General features: G+C 38.5%; 1 long non-coding RNA gene across 1 annotated transcript; it reads right to left on the bottom strand.

Annotated features, from left to right (window-relative positions):
- Nucleotides 1-392: 392 nt before the first annotated feature.
- On the bottom strand, nucleotides 393-16112 carry LOC118768365. Its single transcript, XR_005004186.1, has 3 exons — nucleotides 16070-16112; nucleotides 815-819; nucleotides 393-498 (listed from the first exon to the last, which is right to left on the bottom strand). It is a non-coding gene; the product is annotated as an uncharacterized LOC118768365 (long non-coding RNA).
- Nucleotides 16113-16648: the final 536 nt, after the last annotated feature.

The raw sequence follows: 16648 nt of genomic DNA, 5'->3' as shown, positions 1-16648 counted from the left end.
GGTGGAGAGGACAAACAGACACATACATATAATCATACATACATATAATCATACATATATATATATATCGTTGTTGTTGGCATCCTTTTGTCTAGGGAGACAATGGAGTTGTGCATAAACTAATCAAGTCTGGTTTTTACATTTCATGTCCTTTCCAGTTTCCTCTCCAGTTTTGCACAGGCTTGGGCTAGATGTAAGAAAATCCTGGGTAGCCCAATCTTCAGGGTTCCTCTCTCGACCTTGCGGATGTAGTCCAAAGGAGTGCAGAGCATTACGTTTGGCACCAGCTTGGTTGCAGGAGCTGCCGGAAGAGTTTCGAGTCGAACACTAAACTGCCTATGGCCCTCCACTCTGGTTTGCTTTGAAGGTTATCTCCTTTCCGTAACCCTGGATAGGGGCCAATACCGGGTACTGTCAGCTGGAGCCAGCTGAGCCTGGGACTCGTGTCAGGCAGAGTTGTCACTCCCTGAGGTAGTGAAGAAAATCGTTACCCACTACCTATATATATATATATATATATATATATATTCTTTTACTTGTTCCAGTCATATGACTGCAGCCATGCTGGAAGGGTTTAGTCAAAGAAATCAACCCCAGGACTTATTCTTTGCAAGCCTAGTGCTTATTCTATCGGTCTCTTTTGCTGAACTGCTAGGTCACGGGTATGTAAACACCCCAACATTGGTTGTCAAGCAATGGTGAGGGACAAACACAAAGTTACATAAATATATACATACATATATATGTGTGTGTGTGTGTGTGGTGTGTGTGTGTGTGTATATATATATATATATATATATATATACATACATACCCACACTCACACGCACACATGCAACAGGCTTTTTTCAGTTTCCATCTACCAAATTCACTCATAAGGCCTTGGTTGGCCCGAGGCTATAGTAGAAGACACTTGCCCAAGGTGCCACGCAGTGGGACTGAACCCGGAACCATGTGGTTTGTAAACAAGCTACTTACCACACAGCCACTCCTACACCTAATAAATATTTGGAAACGGTTATCTAGGTGCCACGCAGTGGGACTGAACCTGGAACCATGTGTTTGGGAAGTAAGCTTCTTATGATACAGCCACATCATTAAATGGCGTTGAGGTTCCATCCAAGTAAAATAAGAATCACAAGTAATCTGTAGATCAAAAACCGGTCAAGAAACACTGACTTAGACAGTAATGTGGAAATTGAGGGTGATTTGGCTGCTATGTCTAGCATCACTAGCAACCATGTAGATGTAGGCTCACTGTTGTTCCTGTCATTGTTAGTGTTGTTGTTGTTGCTGCTGTTTCTGCTGTTTCCACATCCTCCATCTAAACCCATCATATGTTGCTCTGTAAATTCACTGAGATTTGGTAGTGAGTCAGTTTCTACACCTGTCTACCTACTTAGTGGTAGTCAGTGACTATAACTTGGTAGTAGTGGTGGTGGTGGTGGTGGTGATGGTGGTGGTGGTGGTGGTGGTGGTGGTGGTGGTGATGGTGTTTACTTGCAACAGCAAGAACACTGGCTTTTACCTATTCAACACAAGAAAGAAAAAGAAATGGTAGGCGTAGGAGTGGCTGTGTGGTAAGTAGCTTGCTTACAAACCACTTGGTTCCGGGTTCAGTCCCACTGTGTGGCACCTGGGGCAAGTGTCTTCTATTTTAGTCTCGGGCCGACCTAAGCCTTGTGAGTGGATTTGGTAGGCGGAAACTAAAAGAAGCCCATCGTATATATGTATATATATATGTTTGTATGTCAGTGTTTGTCCCTCCAACATTGCTTGACAACCGATGCTGGTGTGTTTACGTCTCTGTAACTTAGCAGTTCAGCAAAAGAGAGCATGCACCTTCAGTCAGCCCTTAATTACTCTTATTTACAGGTCTGTTCTGACCTAAAATGGCAGTACCTGTCAGGGTCATGTCTTTGGTATAAATAATTTGTCCTGGATATGATATTAAACTGTATTCAGAGGTGAGGCTCCAATTAGGAAGTTCTGGAGTTGTGGGGAGTATGGAGTCACCCTTTGATTACCATTACACCAAGGCCTGTTCCGACCCAAAATGTTAGTACCTGTTAGGATGCCATCTATATGTTAAACAGATTTCCCTGGGGTAGAAGTGGCTCCCCTTGTTTTTGACAAAGCTGGGCAGGGTAGGCAGGTCTTCTAGGGCAGTACTACTCAGTGGTGGTCTGCAGACCAGTGCCGGTTCATGAGCCATCAGCTGCCAGTATGTGGCCAGTTTCTAGAAAAGAAAGAAACATTATAAAATGCTTATAAAATATTGTATTATTTGTTTACAAAATAAATATAAGATTTAAAAAATTGTCAACTTTTATTATATTCATCATATATATATATTGTTTCCAGTATGAATTTAAATTACTAAGAAATATTACCGATGCCTGGTACATTAGAAAAAAAAACAAAAAAACTGTCAGTATGCCACATTAGATAGTTTGAGAAGCACTGTTCTAGGGGAAATATACTCTGACATAAGACTTCCAGGGGCCATCTTGCAATGCTTGTCACTGCAACCCAATTTGGTAACTGAGAGTGTAGCAAAAGTTTTGTTGTAGAAGCTTTTGGTTCTATGATATAAACTTTCTCTTTGAAAGTGATCTAAATTTCAACTTTTACTCTTTAACTTGTTTCAGTCATTTGACTGCAGCCATGCTGGAGCACCACCTTCAGTCAAGCAAATCGATCCCAGGACTTATTCTTTGTAAGCCTAGTACTTATTCTATCGGTCTCTTTTCCCGAACCACTAAGTTACATGAACGTAAACACACCAACATCGGCCGTCAAGCCATGTTGGGGGACAAACACAGACACACACATATATACATATATATGACAGGCTTCTTTCAGTTTCCATCTACCAAATCCACTCACAAGGCTTTGGTCGGCCCGAGGCTATAGTAGAAGACACTTGCTCAAAGTGCCACGCAGTGGGACCAAACCCGGAACCATGTGGTTGGTAAGCAAGCTACTTACCACACAGCCTCTCCTTAAAATTTTATGTTAATTTATGTTCCAACAACCAGCTTAATATCACAGTTATTTACTTTTTTATTTTCCAAATTAATTGAAAACACAATCAGTTTATTTGAACAGAAATATGCTAACAAAATGGTGAAAGTGATTTAAATTAAAGCCTTTCATTAAAATTTCAACTAAATTTGTTACAAATATTTGTTTAATTCTTTCTACCATAAGCACAAGGCCTTAAATTTTGTGGGGAGCAGATAATCTGTTGCATTCTCCCCAGTGCTCAACTGATAATTTGTTTATTCACCCTGAAATGATGAAAAACAAAGTTGCCCTTGGTAGGATTTGAACTCAGAACGTAAACCTGGATGCAAGAACTGTTGGTAAGCATTTTGTGTGGCATGTTAACAGTTCTACCCAAGGCCAGAAGTTTCAGGGGAGGGGATAAGTTGATTACATTGATCCCCAGTACTCAGCTGGTACTTAATTTATCAACCCTGAAAAGAGGAATGGCTAAATTGATCTCAGCAGAATTTGAACACAGAGCACGAAGACAGATGAAATGCTGCTAAGCATTTTATCCAGCATGTTAATGATTCTATTTATAAGCAAAAGGCCTGAAATTTTGTAGGGAGCAGATAATCAATTACATCGTCCCCTGTGCTCAACTAGTAATCACTGCTTTGGACTAGCTTAATAATGACAGTTATTTTACTAAACTCTTCTTCATTTTAAAATTTAAGACAAAGGCAGTATATTTCAAATTTATGGTAACAACAAAGTATTTTGCTGTGCTTACCTTGGATCGTAGGGCAACCTGCTGTGCTTGAAGAGACCTCTTGAGTCAAGTACATCAACATCAAAATAAAAACCAAATGGAAATTGTAGTTGTGGTACCCATGCCGGTGGTATGTAAAAAGCACCATCTGAATGTGGCCGATGCCAGTGCCGCCTTGACTGGCGTCCGTACAGGTGGCACGTAAAAAGCACCAACCAATTGTGGCCGTTGCCAGCCTCATGGAGTGGTCGGCGTTTGGAAGGGCATCCAGCTGTAGAAACACTGCCAAATCAGACTGGAGCCTGGTGCAGCCTCCTGGCTTCTCAAACCGTCCAACCCATGCTAGCATGGAAAACGGACGTTAAACGATGATGATGACGGTAACATGTGTATGGGAAGCAGAGGTAAATTTAGCTACTACATAGGGCAACTAAGACCCATGCTATGTCACAGCTTTGATCACTGTGGCCAGCATCTCTTCCTGACACCGTTCAAGCGGCCATCTTAAAACACATGTAATTATTGCAAATGGCTGCTTATCAAAGCTGTTTGTTTAAACAGTCTAATGACAAACCTCACCTTTTTCTTTATGTAACAGGGGTAGACTTTCGAAAAAATATAAAACCCTTGGAGATAAAACAAGTCTCCAAAACATTTCTTTTATGCACAACACTCTTGAAATAAGATATATACTATGTGAAGCAGTGTGAAACCTGACCATTCACAGCCAGTAACAATAGTAATAATAATAATAATAATAATGATAATAATAATAATAGTAATAATAGTAATAATAATACTAATTATAATAATACTATCTAGAGCTCTAGTCTTCGATCTTTCACAAATTATCAAGTAGTTCTCACATGCTCTCTACCGATTAATCACTAGACATGTAGGTGCCTGCTTTGTTCTGTAGTTTTTTGTCTTCAATCCGATCTTTTTGTTTTACATTTTCTTTGTTATTCATTTCATTATATATATATATATATATTAAATTTGTCTTTTTTTCTTTTCAACACAGAACTAATCTTCCCTTACACTAGCTACTATATCACTACTACTGCTATAACTATTAGTTCACTAGTACAACTGCTATTTCATTAATATAACCACTATTTCACTACAATAGATACTGCATTATGTATGTATGTGTGTGTGTGTGTGTGTATGCATGTATGTGTGTGAACATGTGTGTCTGTACATGTGTGCATGTATGTGTACATATGTGTATGTGTGAGTTTATCTGTACATGTGTGAATGTGTGTGTGTGTCTGTGTACATGTGTATGTGAATGTGTGTATGTTTGTGTGTGTGTACATATGTATCTGAATGTGTGTATATCTGTATGTGTGTATGCATGTATGTGTCTGTATGTATGGATGGATGGATGGATGCACACATGTATGTGTATGGTATGTATGTATACATGGATGGGAGAATGTATATATATATATATATGCACATGTATGTATGTGCATATATATATATAATATGCACATGTATGTATGTGCATATATATATATATATATATGCACATGTATGTATGTGCCACTGCATGTATGTATGTATGTATATACTGAAGTACTTTTCTTTGAGATTGAAGTATTTTCTTTGTGGAGTAGATCCCTAAGAGCAACGAGGCCTTTTTATTTGAAGATAGTTCTTGGTATTTGTGGATATATGAGTAACTTACTTTGTAATATTTACATAGATGCATATGTGCATCTACTTGCACTTGTGCTACAGATGTGCATTTCACTTTAATGTGCCTGTATCTGTTTCAATACTGTTCATATGTAGATGTGATTGTGTGTATTTCTTTGACCCATGAGTCCTCAATTGGGGAATACCTGAAATGCTTTTTGTACTTTCACTGTAGTACTAATCTGTTGTTATTATCATTTTGGAAGGTGGTGAGCTGGCAGAATCGTTAGCATGCTGGGTAAAATGCTAAGTGGCATTTCGCCTTGTCTTTACGTTCTGAGTTCAAATGCCACTGAGGTCGACTTCACCTTTCATCCTTCTGGGGTTGATGAAATAAGTACCACTTGAGCACTGGGGTTGATGTAATAGACTAGGCCCCCTCTCCCAAGAATTTCAGGCCTTGTTCCTATAAAAGAAAGGATTATTATCATTTTGGTTTGGCTCCGGTTTGGTCTTATTTCTTGCAGGATTAATGTGGGTAGCAAGGTACTTACTGTAACCTTAGGGATCAACAAGTTTTCTGCAGTCTTTCAAGTGCTAAGAACCCTTCAGATAATCCTTGCTGTTCCTAAGAGACAAACTTTCTGTAGGAGCTCTACTGGGCATTCTATTTCAATCTCCTTCAGCCATTTGTCTATATATATTCACTTACTCTTCCCAATGCACCAATTATAAGAATATGGTGAACTGGCAGAATCGTTAGCAAACCAGGCAAAATGCTTAGAGATATTTTTTCTGTTCTGAGTTTAAATTCTGCTGACGCTGACTTTGCCTTTCATCTCTTTGGGGTCAATAAATTAAATACCATTTGCATATTGGGGTCGATCTAATCGACTTTATCCCTCTCCCCAGATTTGAGGCCTTATGCTTCCAGTAGAAAGAATTATTATTGTTGTTGTTGTTGTTGCTGTTGCTGTTGCTGTTGTTGTTGTTGTTGTTGCTGTAAGGCAGCAAGCTGGCAGAATTGTTAGCATGCCAGGCAAACTGCTTAGCAGTATTTTGTCCGTCTTAATGTTCTTAGTTCAAATTCTGCTGAGGTCGACTTAGCCTTTCATCTTTTCAGTGTCGATAAATTAAGTACCAGTTGAGCCCTGGAGGTGATGTAATCAATTAGCCCCTTCCCTCTAAATTTCGGGCCTTGTGCTTATAGTAAAAGGGTCATTGTTGATGCAGTAAGCTGGCAGAATCATTAGCATACTGGACTAAAATATCTTCACAAAATCATGACGATATTTTAGTCTCCTCAAAGACCTGGCTACCTCACTAATGCTGGTGCCACAAGGAAATACACATAGTACACTCTGTAAAGTGGTTCATGTCAGGGCTGGCCCTAGGGTTGCTGGCGCCACAGGCAAGTTTAATTTTGGGAAGCTGACATCATCATCATCATTTAAGGTCCGCTTTCCATGCTAGTATGGGTTGGACAATTTGACTGAGGACTGGCGAGCCAGATGGCTGCACCAGGCTCCAATCTTGATCTGGCAGAGTTTCTACAGCTGGATGCACTTCCTAATGCCAACCACTCTGAGAGTGTAGTGGGTGCTTTTATGTTCCACCTTCTCAGGAGCCAGTCCAGCGGCACTGGCAATAACCTCGCTCAAATGTTTTTTCATGTGCGACCGGCACAAGTGCCAGTAACGATCATGCTTGAATGGTGCTTTTTACGTGTCACCGGCATGGAAGCCAGTTAGCTGCTCTGGCAACGATCATGTTCAGATGGTGCTCCTAGCGCTCCACTAGCATGGATGCCAGTCATCAAATTTGATTTGTGGTAATTTCCTTGCCTTTGTCATGCCCACCATGACATCCCCTAGCACATGGCGCCTCAGCTGACCTGCCAGCCTTGGTTGGTGTTAGAAAAGGCGTCCCCTTGTAGAAGCCACAATGGAAATGAAATGCATGTAACAATGCAGTCCACCAACCCTTCTAGGCAAACTGTAACCTACCCCCGACCCTCATATTGAATAAGTGCTGATTCCAACCATGGCAACCCATTCACCTTATGCCAGCATCAAAATCAAAAGTACAACTATGATGATGATGTCCATTTATATATATTTATCTTTTGCCATTTGCAGCATATATATGTCTATATATCTGTCTCTTGTTATATAAATATACACATATATATGCAAATATATCTAGGTGTGTGTGTGTGTTTATTTACACATGTATTGTGTCCTTGACTATTTGTGTGTGTAAACATGTGTGTGCCTATCTTTGTTTATTTGACTCTGTGTATGTGTGAGTATATATATATATCTGTTTTTATCTATTTGCCTTTGTCTGTTTGTGCATGTATGTTTATGTATATAAATCTGTTTAAGTATATACTAGTATAACTATTGATTTACCTCTGTGTGTGTGTGTGTGTGTTTACATTTCTGTCTATGCTTAATCTTATGTTACACACGCACACATAGACACACACATGCACACACAGACACACACTCACATATATATATGCCTGTGTCCTATTTGTCTATGTATGTGTGTGTGTGTGTCTATCTGAATGTATATTTATGTATATACATATGCATTTATATGTATACATATGTCTGTCTATATACCTATATTTGTGTATATGTCTATTTGTCTGTGTGTGTATATATATATATATATATATATATATATATATATATATATATATATATATATATATGTATATATATATATATATGTAGTCCAACCCATGCTAGCATGGAAAACGGACGCTAAATGATGATGATGATGATGTATATATATATATATATGTATATTTATCTGTTTGTGTCAACCTATTAGATTGTGTATATAGACTGTGTCTGTGTGTGTGTGTGTATAAATGTAGATACATGTATGTATATGTCTGTTGATTCTATATAATTATCTATGTATGTATCTGTATTTGTGTGTGTGTGTGTTGTGACCATCTTTTAGCCTGTATATGTATGTAAATATCTATATATCTTTGTGTGTGTGTCTCCTTATGTATGCATCTGTATAATATATATATATATATATATATACACATACTAAATACATACATATCACTCTCTTTCCTTTTCTTTTCTCTCTTCTTTTTCTCTGTCTGTCTGTCTCTCTCTCTCTCTCTGTCTTTTACTGTCTTTCTGCTTTTCTGTCTCTCTATATGCTTGTGTGTTTGTGTGTATGTATGTATATATATATGTGTGTGTGTGTATGTGTGTGTATATGTGTGTGTGTATATATATGTGTGCGTGTGTATATATATATATATATATGTGTTTGTGAGTGTGTATATATATATGTGTATATGTGTGTATACACATGCGTATGTATACCTGTGTGTGTGTATATATGCCTGTGTATATTGTAACCGTCCTTTATTAGTTAACATAAGAATGTATTGCAGCAAAATCGTCATTGTCACCACCACCACCACCATCACCATCATCAGCAGCAGTAGCAGCAGTAGTAGCAGTAGTAGCAGCAGCAGCAGCAGCACTATTTACCGAACATAACAAATGTGTCGTTCGTCTGTTGCTTAACCATTCATCGGTGATCAATACCTAACTTAGGAACCTAACTTGGTCTCGTAAAACATTACAATCAATTTTTTTTTTCCCTGTTGAAAAGCGCCAGGCAATCAATACATCTAACAAACTTCACGCTTTTCTCAGGCTACAAAAATGATATACATATCACCAAACACAACAACAACAACAATTATTATTATTGTTGTTGTTGTTGTTGTCGTTATTAAGACAGCGAGCTGCCACAATCATTAGCATGCCAGGCAGGGGGAATGTGTAGCATTTTATCTGTTCAAATTCTGCTGAGGTCGATCTTCGCCTTCATCCTTTCAGGGTCGGGGAATCAAGTACCAGTGAAACACTGGGGTTGATATATTCGACTCTTCCCCGTCCCCCAAACTGCAGGCCCTTTGCTTATGATAGAATGAATTATCATCATCATCATCATCATCTTCATCATCAATTTTATTATTATTTATTTATGTGCCCTTTTCAAGCCTTATTATCATTATTATTATTATTTATGGGTTTTTCTTCTTCTTTCAAATTTGCTTCATTTCTTGCCGAGTGTCTTCCCGACTCCTAGGGCAAAGAAACTCATAGTATACATTGGTAGGCCATTAAGCTAAACTCACTAGTTCGTTCATTTAAAAAAAATTTTTTTTTATTATTATGATTATTATTATTATTATTATTATTATTACTATTATTATTATTATTATTATTATTACTATTATTATTGATATTGCTTTAAGATGATGAGCTGGCAGAATCGTTAGCATGTAGGATGAAATGCTTAGCAGTATTTTGCCCGTTGCTATGTTCTGAGTTCAAATTCTGCAGAAGTTGGCTTTGCTTTTCATCATTTCGGGGTCGATAAATTAAGTACCAGTGAAACACTGACTGGGGTCGATGTAATCGAATTGTCCCCTTCCCACAAATTTCAGGCTTTGTGCCTTTAATAGAAAGGATTATTGTTATTATTGTTATTATTATTATTATTATTGTTGTTGTTTGTCTTTCCTGTTGTTATGATAAAGAATTGGCGCATGGATGATGGCGGCAGAATCAGTAGAGCATCGGAGTAAATATCTTGTGGTGTTTGGGGACATTACTTTGTTTTTGAGTCTTTGTTTTTAGTTTAGGTGTGGTTGTGTGGTTTAAGATGTTTGTTTCACAAGCATATGGCTCCAGCTTTCAATCCCAGTGCATGTCAGTCATTTGGACAAGTGTCAATTTCTATGGCCCTTCAACATGGTACCCTAACATAACAACAATTTAATGACCAAAACAAGTAAAATATCTGCATTAAAAGATACTATATGTAAACCATGTTTCATTAACCTTTCCAATACATTTTAATATGATTACCATATTTCAAGGCAGTCAGCTGGTAGAATTGCTAGCAGACAGAGTGAAAGGCTTAACAGTATTTTGTCTGTCTTCACGTTCTGAGTTCAAATTCCTCCGAGGTTGACTTTGCCTGTCATCACTGGGGCCAATATAATCAACTTACTCCATCTCCAGAACTTGTTGGCCTTGTGCCAGAATTTGATATTATTATTATTATTATTATTATTATTATTATTATTATTGTTATTATTAGGGTGGCAAGCTGGCAGAGACATTAGCATGTGGGATGAAATGCTTAACAGTATTTCATTCATTGCTATGTTCTGACTTCAAATTCCACTGAGGTCAACTTTGCCTTTCATCTTTTCAAGGTTGATAAATTAAGTACCAGTGAAATACTGGGGTCAATGAAATTGACTACTCTCTTCCCTCAAAATTTCGGACCTTGTGCTTATAGTAGAAAGGATTATTATTATTATTATTATTATTGAGTGAGAGAGCAGTGCATGCCATCAAAGTGACACTGGGGTAAAATATACGAAGCCCAGTATACCCATCATGACTACCCGTCTGATAAGGGTACACTAGGCACATGCATCACAACCATATGTGCGCGACATGGTGATCTCATATCAAGATAAACAGCGCATGACCTTGCGGGTGGGGCCCAGTTAGAATTTTCTTCAGGTCGAGTACTACCCCATCCTGCTCAAAAGGTCCCTGATTAAGGGTTATTTAAGGATGTTGAATGAAACACCCATGTTTCCAGAGGTGAATCATTCAAACACCAAAGAATCCCTCTCAACACATGGCTATGATGCTCCCCCACTACTTCTGCTCGTGATCAGAGATGCACATATCGTCAGCCACTAAGGGACATGCTCAACTGGTTACGGTCAAACAACTGACAAGCAAATCTGTGGTATTGAGCAGAATATTTGCTGTAGCCCATTATTATTATAGGTGGTAAGCTGGCAGAATTGTTATCACACTGGATGAAATTCTTAGTAGTATTTCACCTGTTGCTATGTTCTGAGTTCAAATTCTGCTGAGGTTGACTTTGCCTTTCATCCTCTTGGGATCAGTAAATTAAGTACCAGTGAATCACAGGGGTTGATATAACCGACTAGTCCCCTCCTCAAAATTTCAAGGCTTTGTGCCTTCAATAGAAAGGATTATTATTATTATTATCAGAGCGGCAAGCTGGCAGAATTGTTAGCATGCCGGGCAAAACGCTTAACAGCATTTCATCTGACCTTACATTCTGAGTTCAAATCATGCTGTGGTCGACTTTGGCTTTTTTCATCTTTTCAAGGTTGATAAAATAAGTACCAGTTAAATACTGGAGTCAATGTAATTGATTTACCCCTTCCCCTGAAATTGCTGACTGTGTGCCAAAATTTGAAACCAATATAACAACCATAGGCGCAGGAGTGGCTGTGTGGTAAGTAGCTTGCTTACCAACCACATGGTTCCGGGTTCAGTCCCACTGTGTGGCTCCTTGGGCAAGTGTCTTCTGCTATAGCCCCGGGCCGACTAAAGCCTTGTGAGTGGATTTCGTAGACGGAAACTGAAAGAAGCCCGTCGTGTATATATATATATGTGTGTGTGTGTGGTGTGTCTGTGTTTGTCCTCCTAGCATCGCTTGACAACCGATGCTGGTGTTTTTACGTCCCTGTCACTTAGCGGTTCGGCAAAAGAGACTGATTGAATAAGTACTGGGCTTACAAAGAATAAGTCCCGGGGTCAATTTGCTCGACTAAAGGCGGTGCTCCAGCATGGCCGCAGTCAAATGACTGAAACAAGTAAAAGAGAGTAAAAGAGATATCTAGCGTCACTATTGCTGGCACAGCTGGACCAGTAATTATGTGCTTAAGGATTTTTTGTGAACAGCTGTGACACACAGACACACTCAATAAACTTCTGAATACCTGGTGTTATTATTTATTTTATTTTATTTTTATTTATTCATTCATTTGTTTATTTATTTTATGCTGTGTTTTTAATAAGTTTGCAGTGGAATTGTGAGGTTATGAGTTTGACTTCACTGCATGAATGCTGTAGCTTAACACTTAGCATTATAGCTGCGGGAAGGGTTTGACAGAAAACTCCTGAGTTCAATTCTTGGCAAAGTATTGTGGCCTTGAGCAAGTCACTTTATTTCACATTGCTTCTGTCCATTCAGCTGGCAAAACTGAGCTGTAGCTGTTATTCAAAAAAGCCAGCCATGTCACACTAAATTTCCCTGAAAACTCCATTAAGAGGATGCATGTCTGTGGAGTGCTCAGCCACTTGCATGTTAATTTCATGTACTGGAAGCTTTAACTGGAACCTTCATCGTTGTAACAGTGCCATATGTGTGTGTGTACATATGTGTGTGTATAAATATGTGTGTATAATATATGTATATGATGTAAGAAGTGTTTATGTGTGCACATATAAATAATAAATAGATGTGTGTGTGTATATATATATATATTATATATATATATATATATATATGATAATAATAATATTAGGGAGTATAACTCCAAACTTACAGGGAAAAATTCAATTTAGTATTAAATCAAATTTCACAATATAAATATATAAAATATAAATAAGAGATAAAACCACTATTATGTAACTCAAACTGTGATAGACATAAACCAATACATAAATAACCAATATATATATTAAAAAAATTTATATATATATATTGGTTATTTATGTATTGGTTTATGTCTATCAATGTTTGAGTTGCATAATAGTGGTTTTCTCTAATTTATATATATATATAAATAAATCCCTACGCAAGGTTGACACGCAAATTCGTGAAGCGTTCCATATCTTCTAATGGCGGTGCCCCAGCATGGCCACAGCTTGTGAGCTGAAACTAAATAAAAAAAAAATATATATATATATATATATATACCGGAGTAAACACATAAATGTGAAACAAGGTGGAAAAAAGAGTACTCAAATACCAGTGGAGTATTATGCTTTATTTAAAGCAGCAGAAAATTCAACAAAACCTGTTACTCTGAGTTTCCCGTTGGCGTTCATCGGACAGTTTTTGCTATATATATATATATATATATATATAGAGAGAGAGAGAGAGCCTCATGAAGGCAAATTGGGTGTCTCATGGAAGTAATGACAGACCTTTGGCATCATGTCGTGCTTAAGAAGAAGACCCATGAAGCCAAGCAAAATCACAGTCGTGGCAGATATTGGTGTCACACAAATGGCACCTGTGCCAGTGGCATGTAAAAGCACCCATTTCACTCTGAGTGGTTGGTGCTAGAATGGGCATCCAGCTGTAGAAAACCATACGAAATGAGAGTGGAGTCTGGTGCAGTTTGCCAGCCCTGGTCCAACCGTCCAACCCATGCCAGCATGGACAATGGACATTAAATGACGATGATGATTATGGTGATATAACTATATACACTACCCTATATGTGGTTATATAAAAGAATGTATTGAGTTAAAAGCTAGACACTCATAAATTAACTTTATATAGAAACAAACCGATTCTGTTGTAGAATGGAGCCAGATGTTCAATTGTAACAGGCAGAGGGTAATTTAGATTCCTTTCTAGTTAACAGTTGATAAGCACAGAAATCGTCAGTCTTTATTCTTTAATCAAATTATCTCTAAACATTTAAGTTTAATCTTTATTCTGCTTTTCTTATCCTTCCTTATACTCTGATCATGAAGATAGAATCTTAATTTATGTTTAGCTGAAGATTCTTATTGCATGTAATAATAAGCTCGTCATCTCTATATAAACCTCTTTAAAAGTTGAACTCATTATGTAATAAATGTAATATTTAAAAGATGAACAAATTTCTGCAGAGTGGCTGTGTGGTAAGTAGCTTGCTAACCAACCACATGGTTCCGGGTTCAGTCCCACTGCGTGGCATCTTGGGCAAGTGTCTTCTGCTATAGCCCCGGGCCAACCAATGCCTTGTGAGTGGATTTGCTAGACGGAAACTGAAAGAAGCCCGTCGTATATATATATATATATATGTATATGTTTGTGTTTGTTCCCCTAGCATTGCTTGACAACCGATGCTGGTGTGTTTACGTCCCCGTCACTGAGCGGTTCGGCAAAAAGAGACCGATAGAATAAGTACTGGACTTACAAAAAGAATAAGTCCCGGGGTCGAGTTGCTCGACTAAAGGTGGTGCTCCAGCATGGCCGCAGTCAAATGACTGAAACAAGTAAAAGAAAGTAAGAGAGTGTAGGTTACCTATGAATGCATTGACATTTTCTTTTTTTTTATGTGTCTTTGATTCTGCATTTTGTATTTTAAAGATACTTGTGGTTTGTCTGTTACTATAACCATATCTCATCGCCAATAATGTTATAACGATGTTGGGTTGTGCTTAGGGGTGTAGAATAGTATTACCCAAATAAATGTTTGGATACGGTTATCTAGGGTAACCTTTTGCAGAATTAATATGTTCACACAGAACGTGCTCCATACTATGCCAAATGTAGATACGATATTAAACTAACACTAATCCGATACCAGTGATCAACACAGTCAACTGCCGACAAAGGTTACACAGGTTCTTTGTTTTATTGAAATGCATCAGTCCATTTTTAGTTATGGGGGTGGTCAGGATCCTTCCACAACAGTTTTGTGAGCGCAACAGCCTAACCATCAGGCCGCGCACCTTCATAGATAATTATAAATATATAGGTGCAGGTATGGCTGTGTGGTAATAAGGCAGCGAGCTGGCAGAAACATTAGCACACTGGGTGAAATGCGTAGCAGTATTTCGTCTGTTATTATGTCCTGAGTTCAAATTCCGCTGAGGTCGACTTTGCCCTTCATCTTTCCGGGGTCGATAAATTAAGTACCAGTTATGCACTGGGGTTAATTTAATCAACCTTGTACCTTTGTCCTTGTTTGTCCCCTCTATGTTTAGCCCCTTGTGGGCAATAAAAAAAAAAAAGAAGCTTGCTTCCCAACCACATGGTTTGAGGTTCAGTCCCACTGCAAAGCACCTTAGGCAAATGTCTTCTACAATAGCCTCGAGCAATCAAAGCCTTGTGAGTGGATTTGGTAGACGGAAACTGAAAGAAGCCCATCATGTATGTGTGTGCGTGTGTCTTTGTGTCTGTGTTTGTCCCCTCCATCACCACCACCACCACTCGATAAGTAGTGTTGGTGTGTTTATGTCCCCGTAACTTAGCAGTTTGGCAAAAGCGACCAATAGAATAACTACAATAAGTACCAGGTTTTAAGACAAAAGTAAGCTCTTGGGTCGATTCAGTCAACTAAAATTTCTTCAAGGCAGTGCCCCAGCATGACCACAGTCTAATTACTGAAACAATTAAAAGAAAAATGATATCATTAATAAATAACGGTTTCAAATTTTGGCACAAGGCCATCGAGTTCAAGGGAGTTGGATAAGTTGATTTCATTGACCCCTGTGCTCGGCTGGAACTTATTTTATTGACCCTGAGAGAACAAAAAGCTAAGTCGACTTTGCTGAAATTTGAACTCAGAATCTAACGACTCAAAATTCCACTCAATATTTTGGCTGGCATACTCTTTTACTTGTTTCAGTCATTTGACTGTGGCCATGCTGGAGCACCACCTTTAGTCAAAGAAATCAACCACAGGAATTATTCTTTGTAAGCCTAGTACTTATTCTATCGGTTTCTTTTGCTGAACCACTAAGTTACGGGGACGTAAACACATCATCATTGGTTGTCAGGTGATGTTGGTGGGGGGGGGACAAACGCAGACACACAAACATATACACACACACACATACACACATATATATATATACATATATACGATGGGCTTCTTTCAGTTTCCGTCTACCAAATCCACTCGCAAGGCTTTGGTCGGCCTGAGGCTATAGCAGAAGACACTTGCCCCAGGTACCACACAGTGGGACTGAATCCGGAACCATATGGTTAGTAAGCAAGCTACATACCACACAGTCACTCCTACACCAATGACAAAAGTAACTCGCCTCCCCGGCGGGGAATTGAGCCCCGGTCTCCCGCGTGACAGGCGGGGAATTGAGCCCCGGTCTCCCGCGTGACAGGCGGGGATACTTACCACTATACTACCGAGGAACAGCTAACTTTTCTGCCAGCTTGCCACTAAACACATAAGAACACTGAATTCTAACTCAGCACTTGAGGTTTTAACTGTTATTGTAGCTTGAAAATCAAAAGGAAAAAACATTCAGAGAAGGTCACTTGATAAAACGCAAAAAATAAACACACCTAATGCAAACAGGAAGTGTTTTGATTACAAGTTTTGTTGCTGAAAGGAGGCTAAACTTTGTTTCTTGAACAGAAGAGTGCTTAGTT

This window comes from Octopus sinensis, linkage group LG28 (genome assembly GCF_006345805.1).
Source record: "Octopus sinensis linkage group LG28, ASM634580v1, whole genome shotgun sequence".
In the NCBI taxonomy this organism is placed as follows: domain Eukaryota; kingdom Metazoa; phylum Mollusca; class Cephalopoda; order Octopoda; family Octopodidae; genus Octopus; species Octopus sinensis.
Note: the sequence above shows the minus strand (reverse complement) of the source record. Positions and strands in the feature narration are given on the sequence as shown.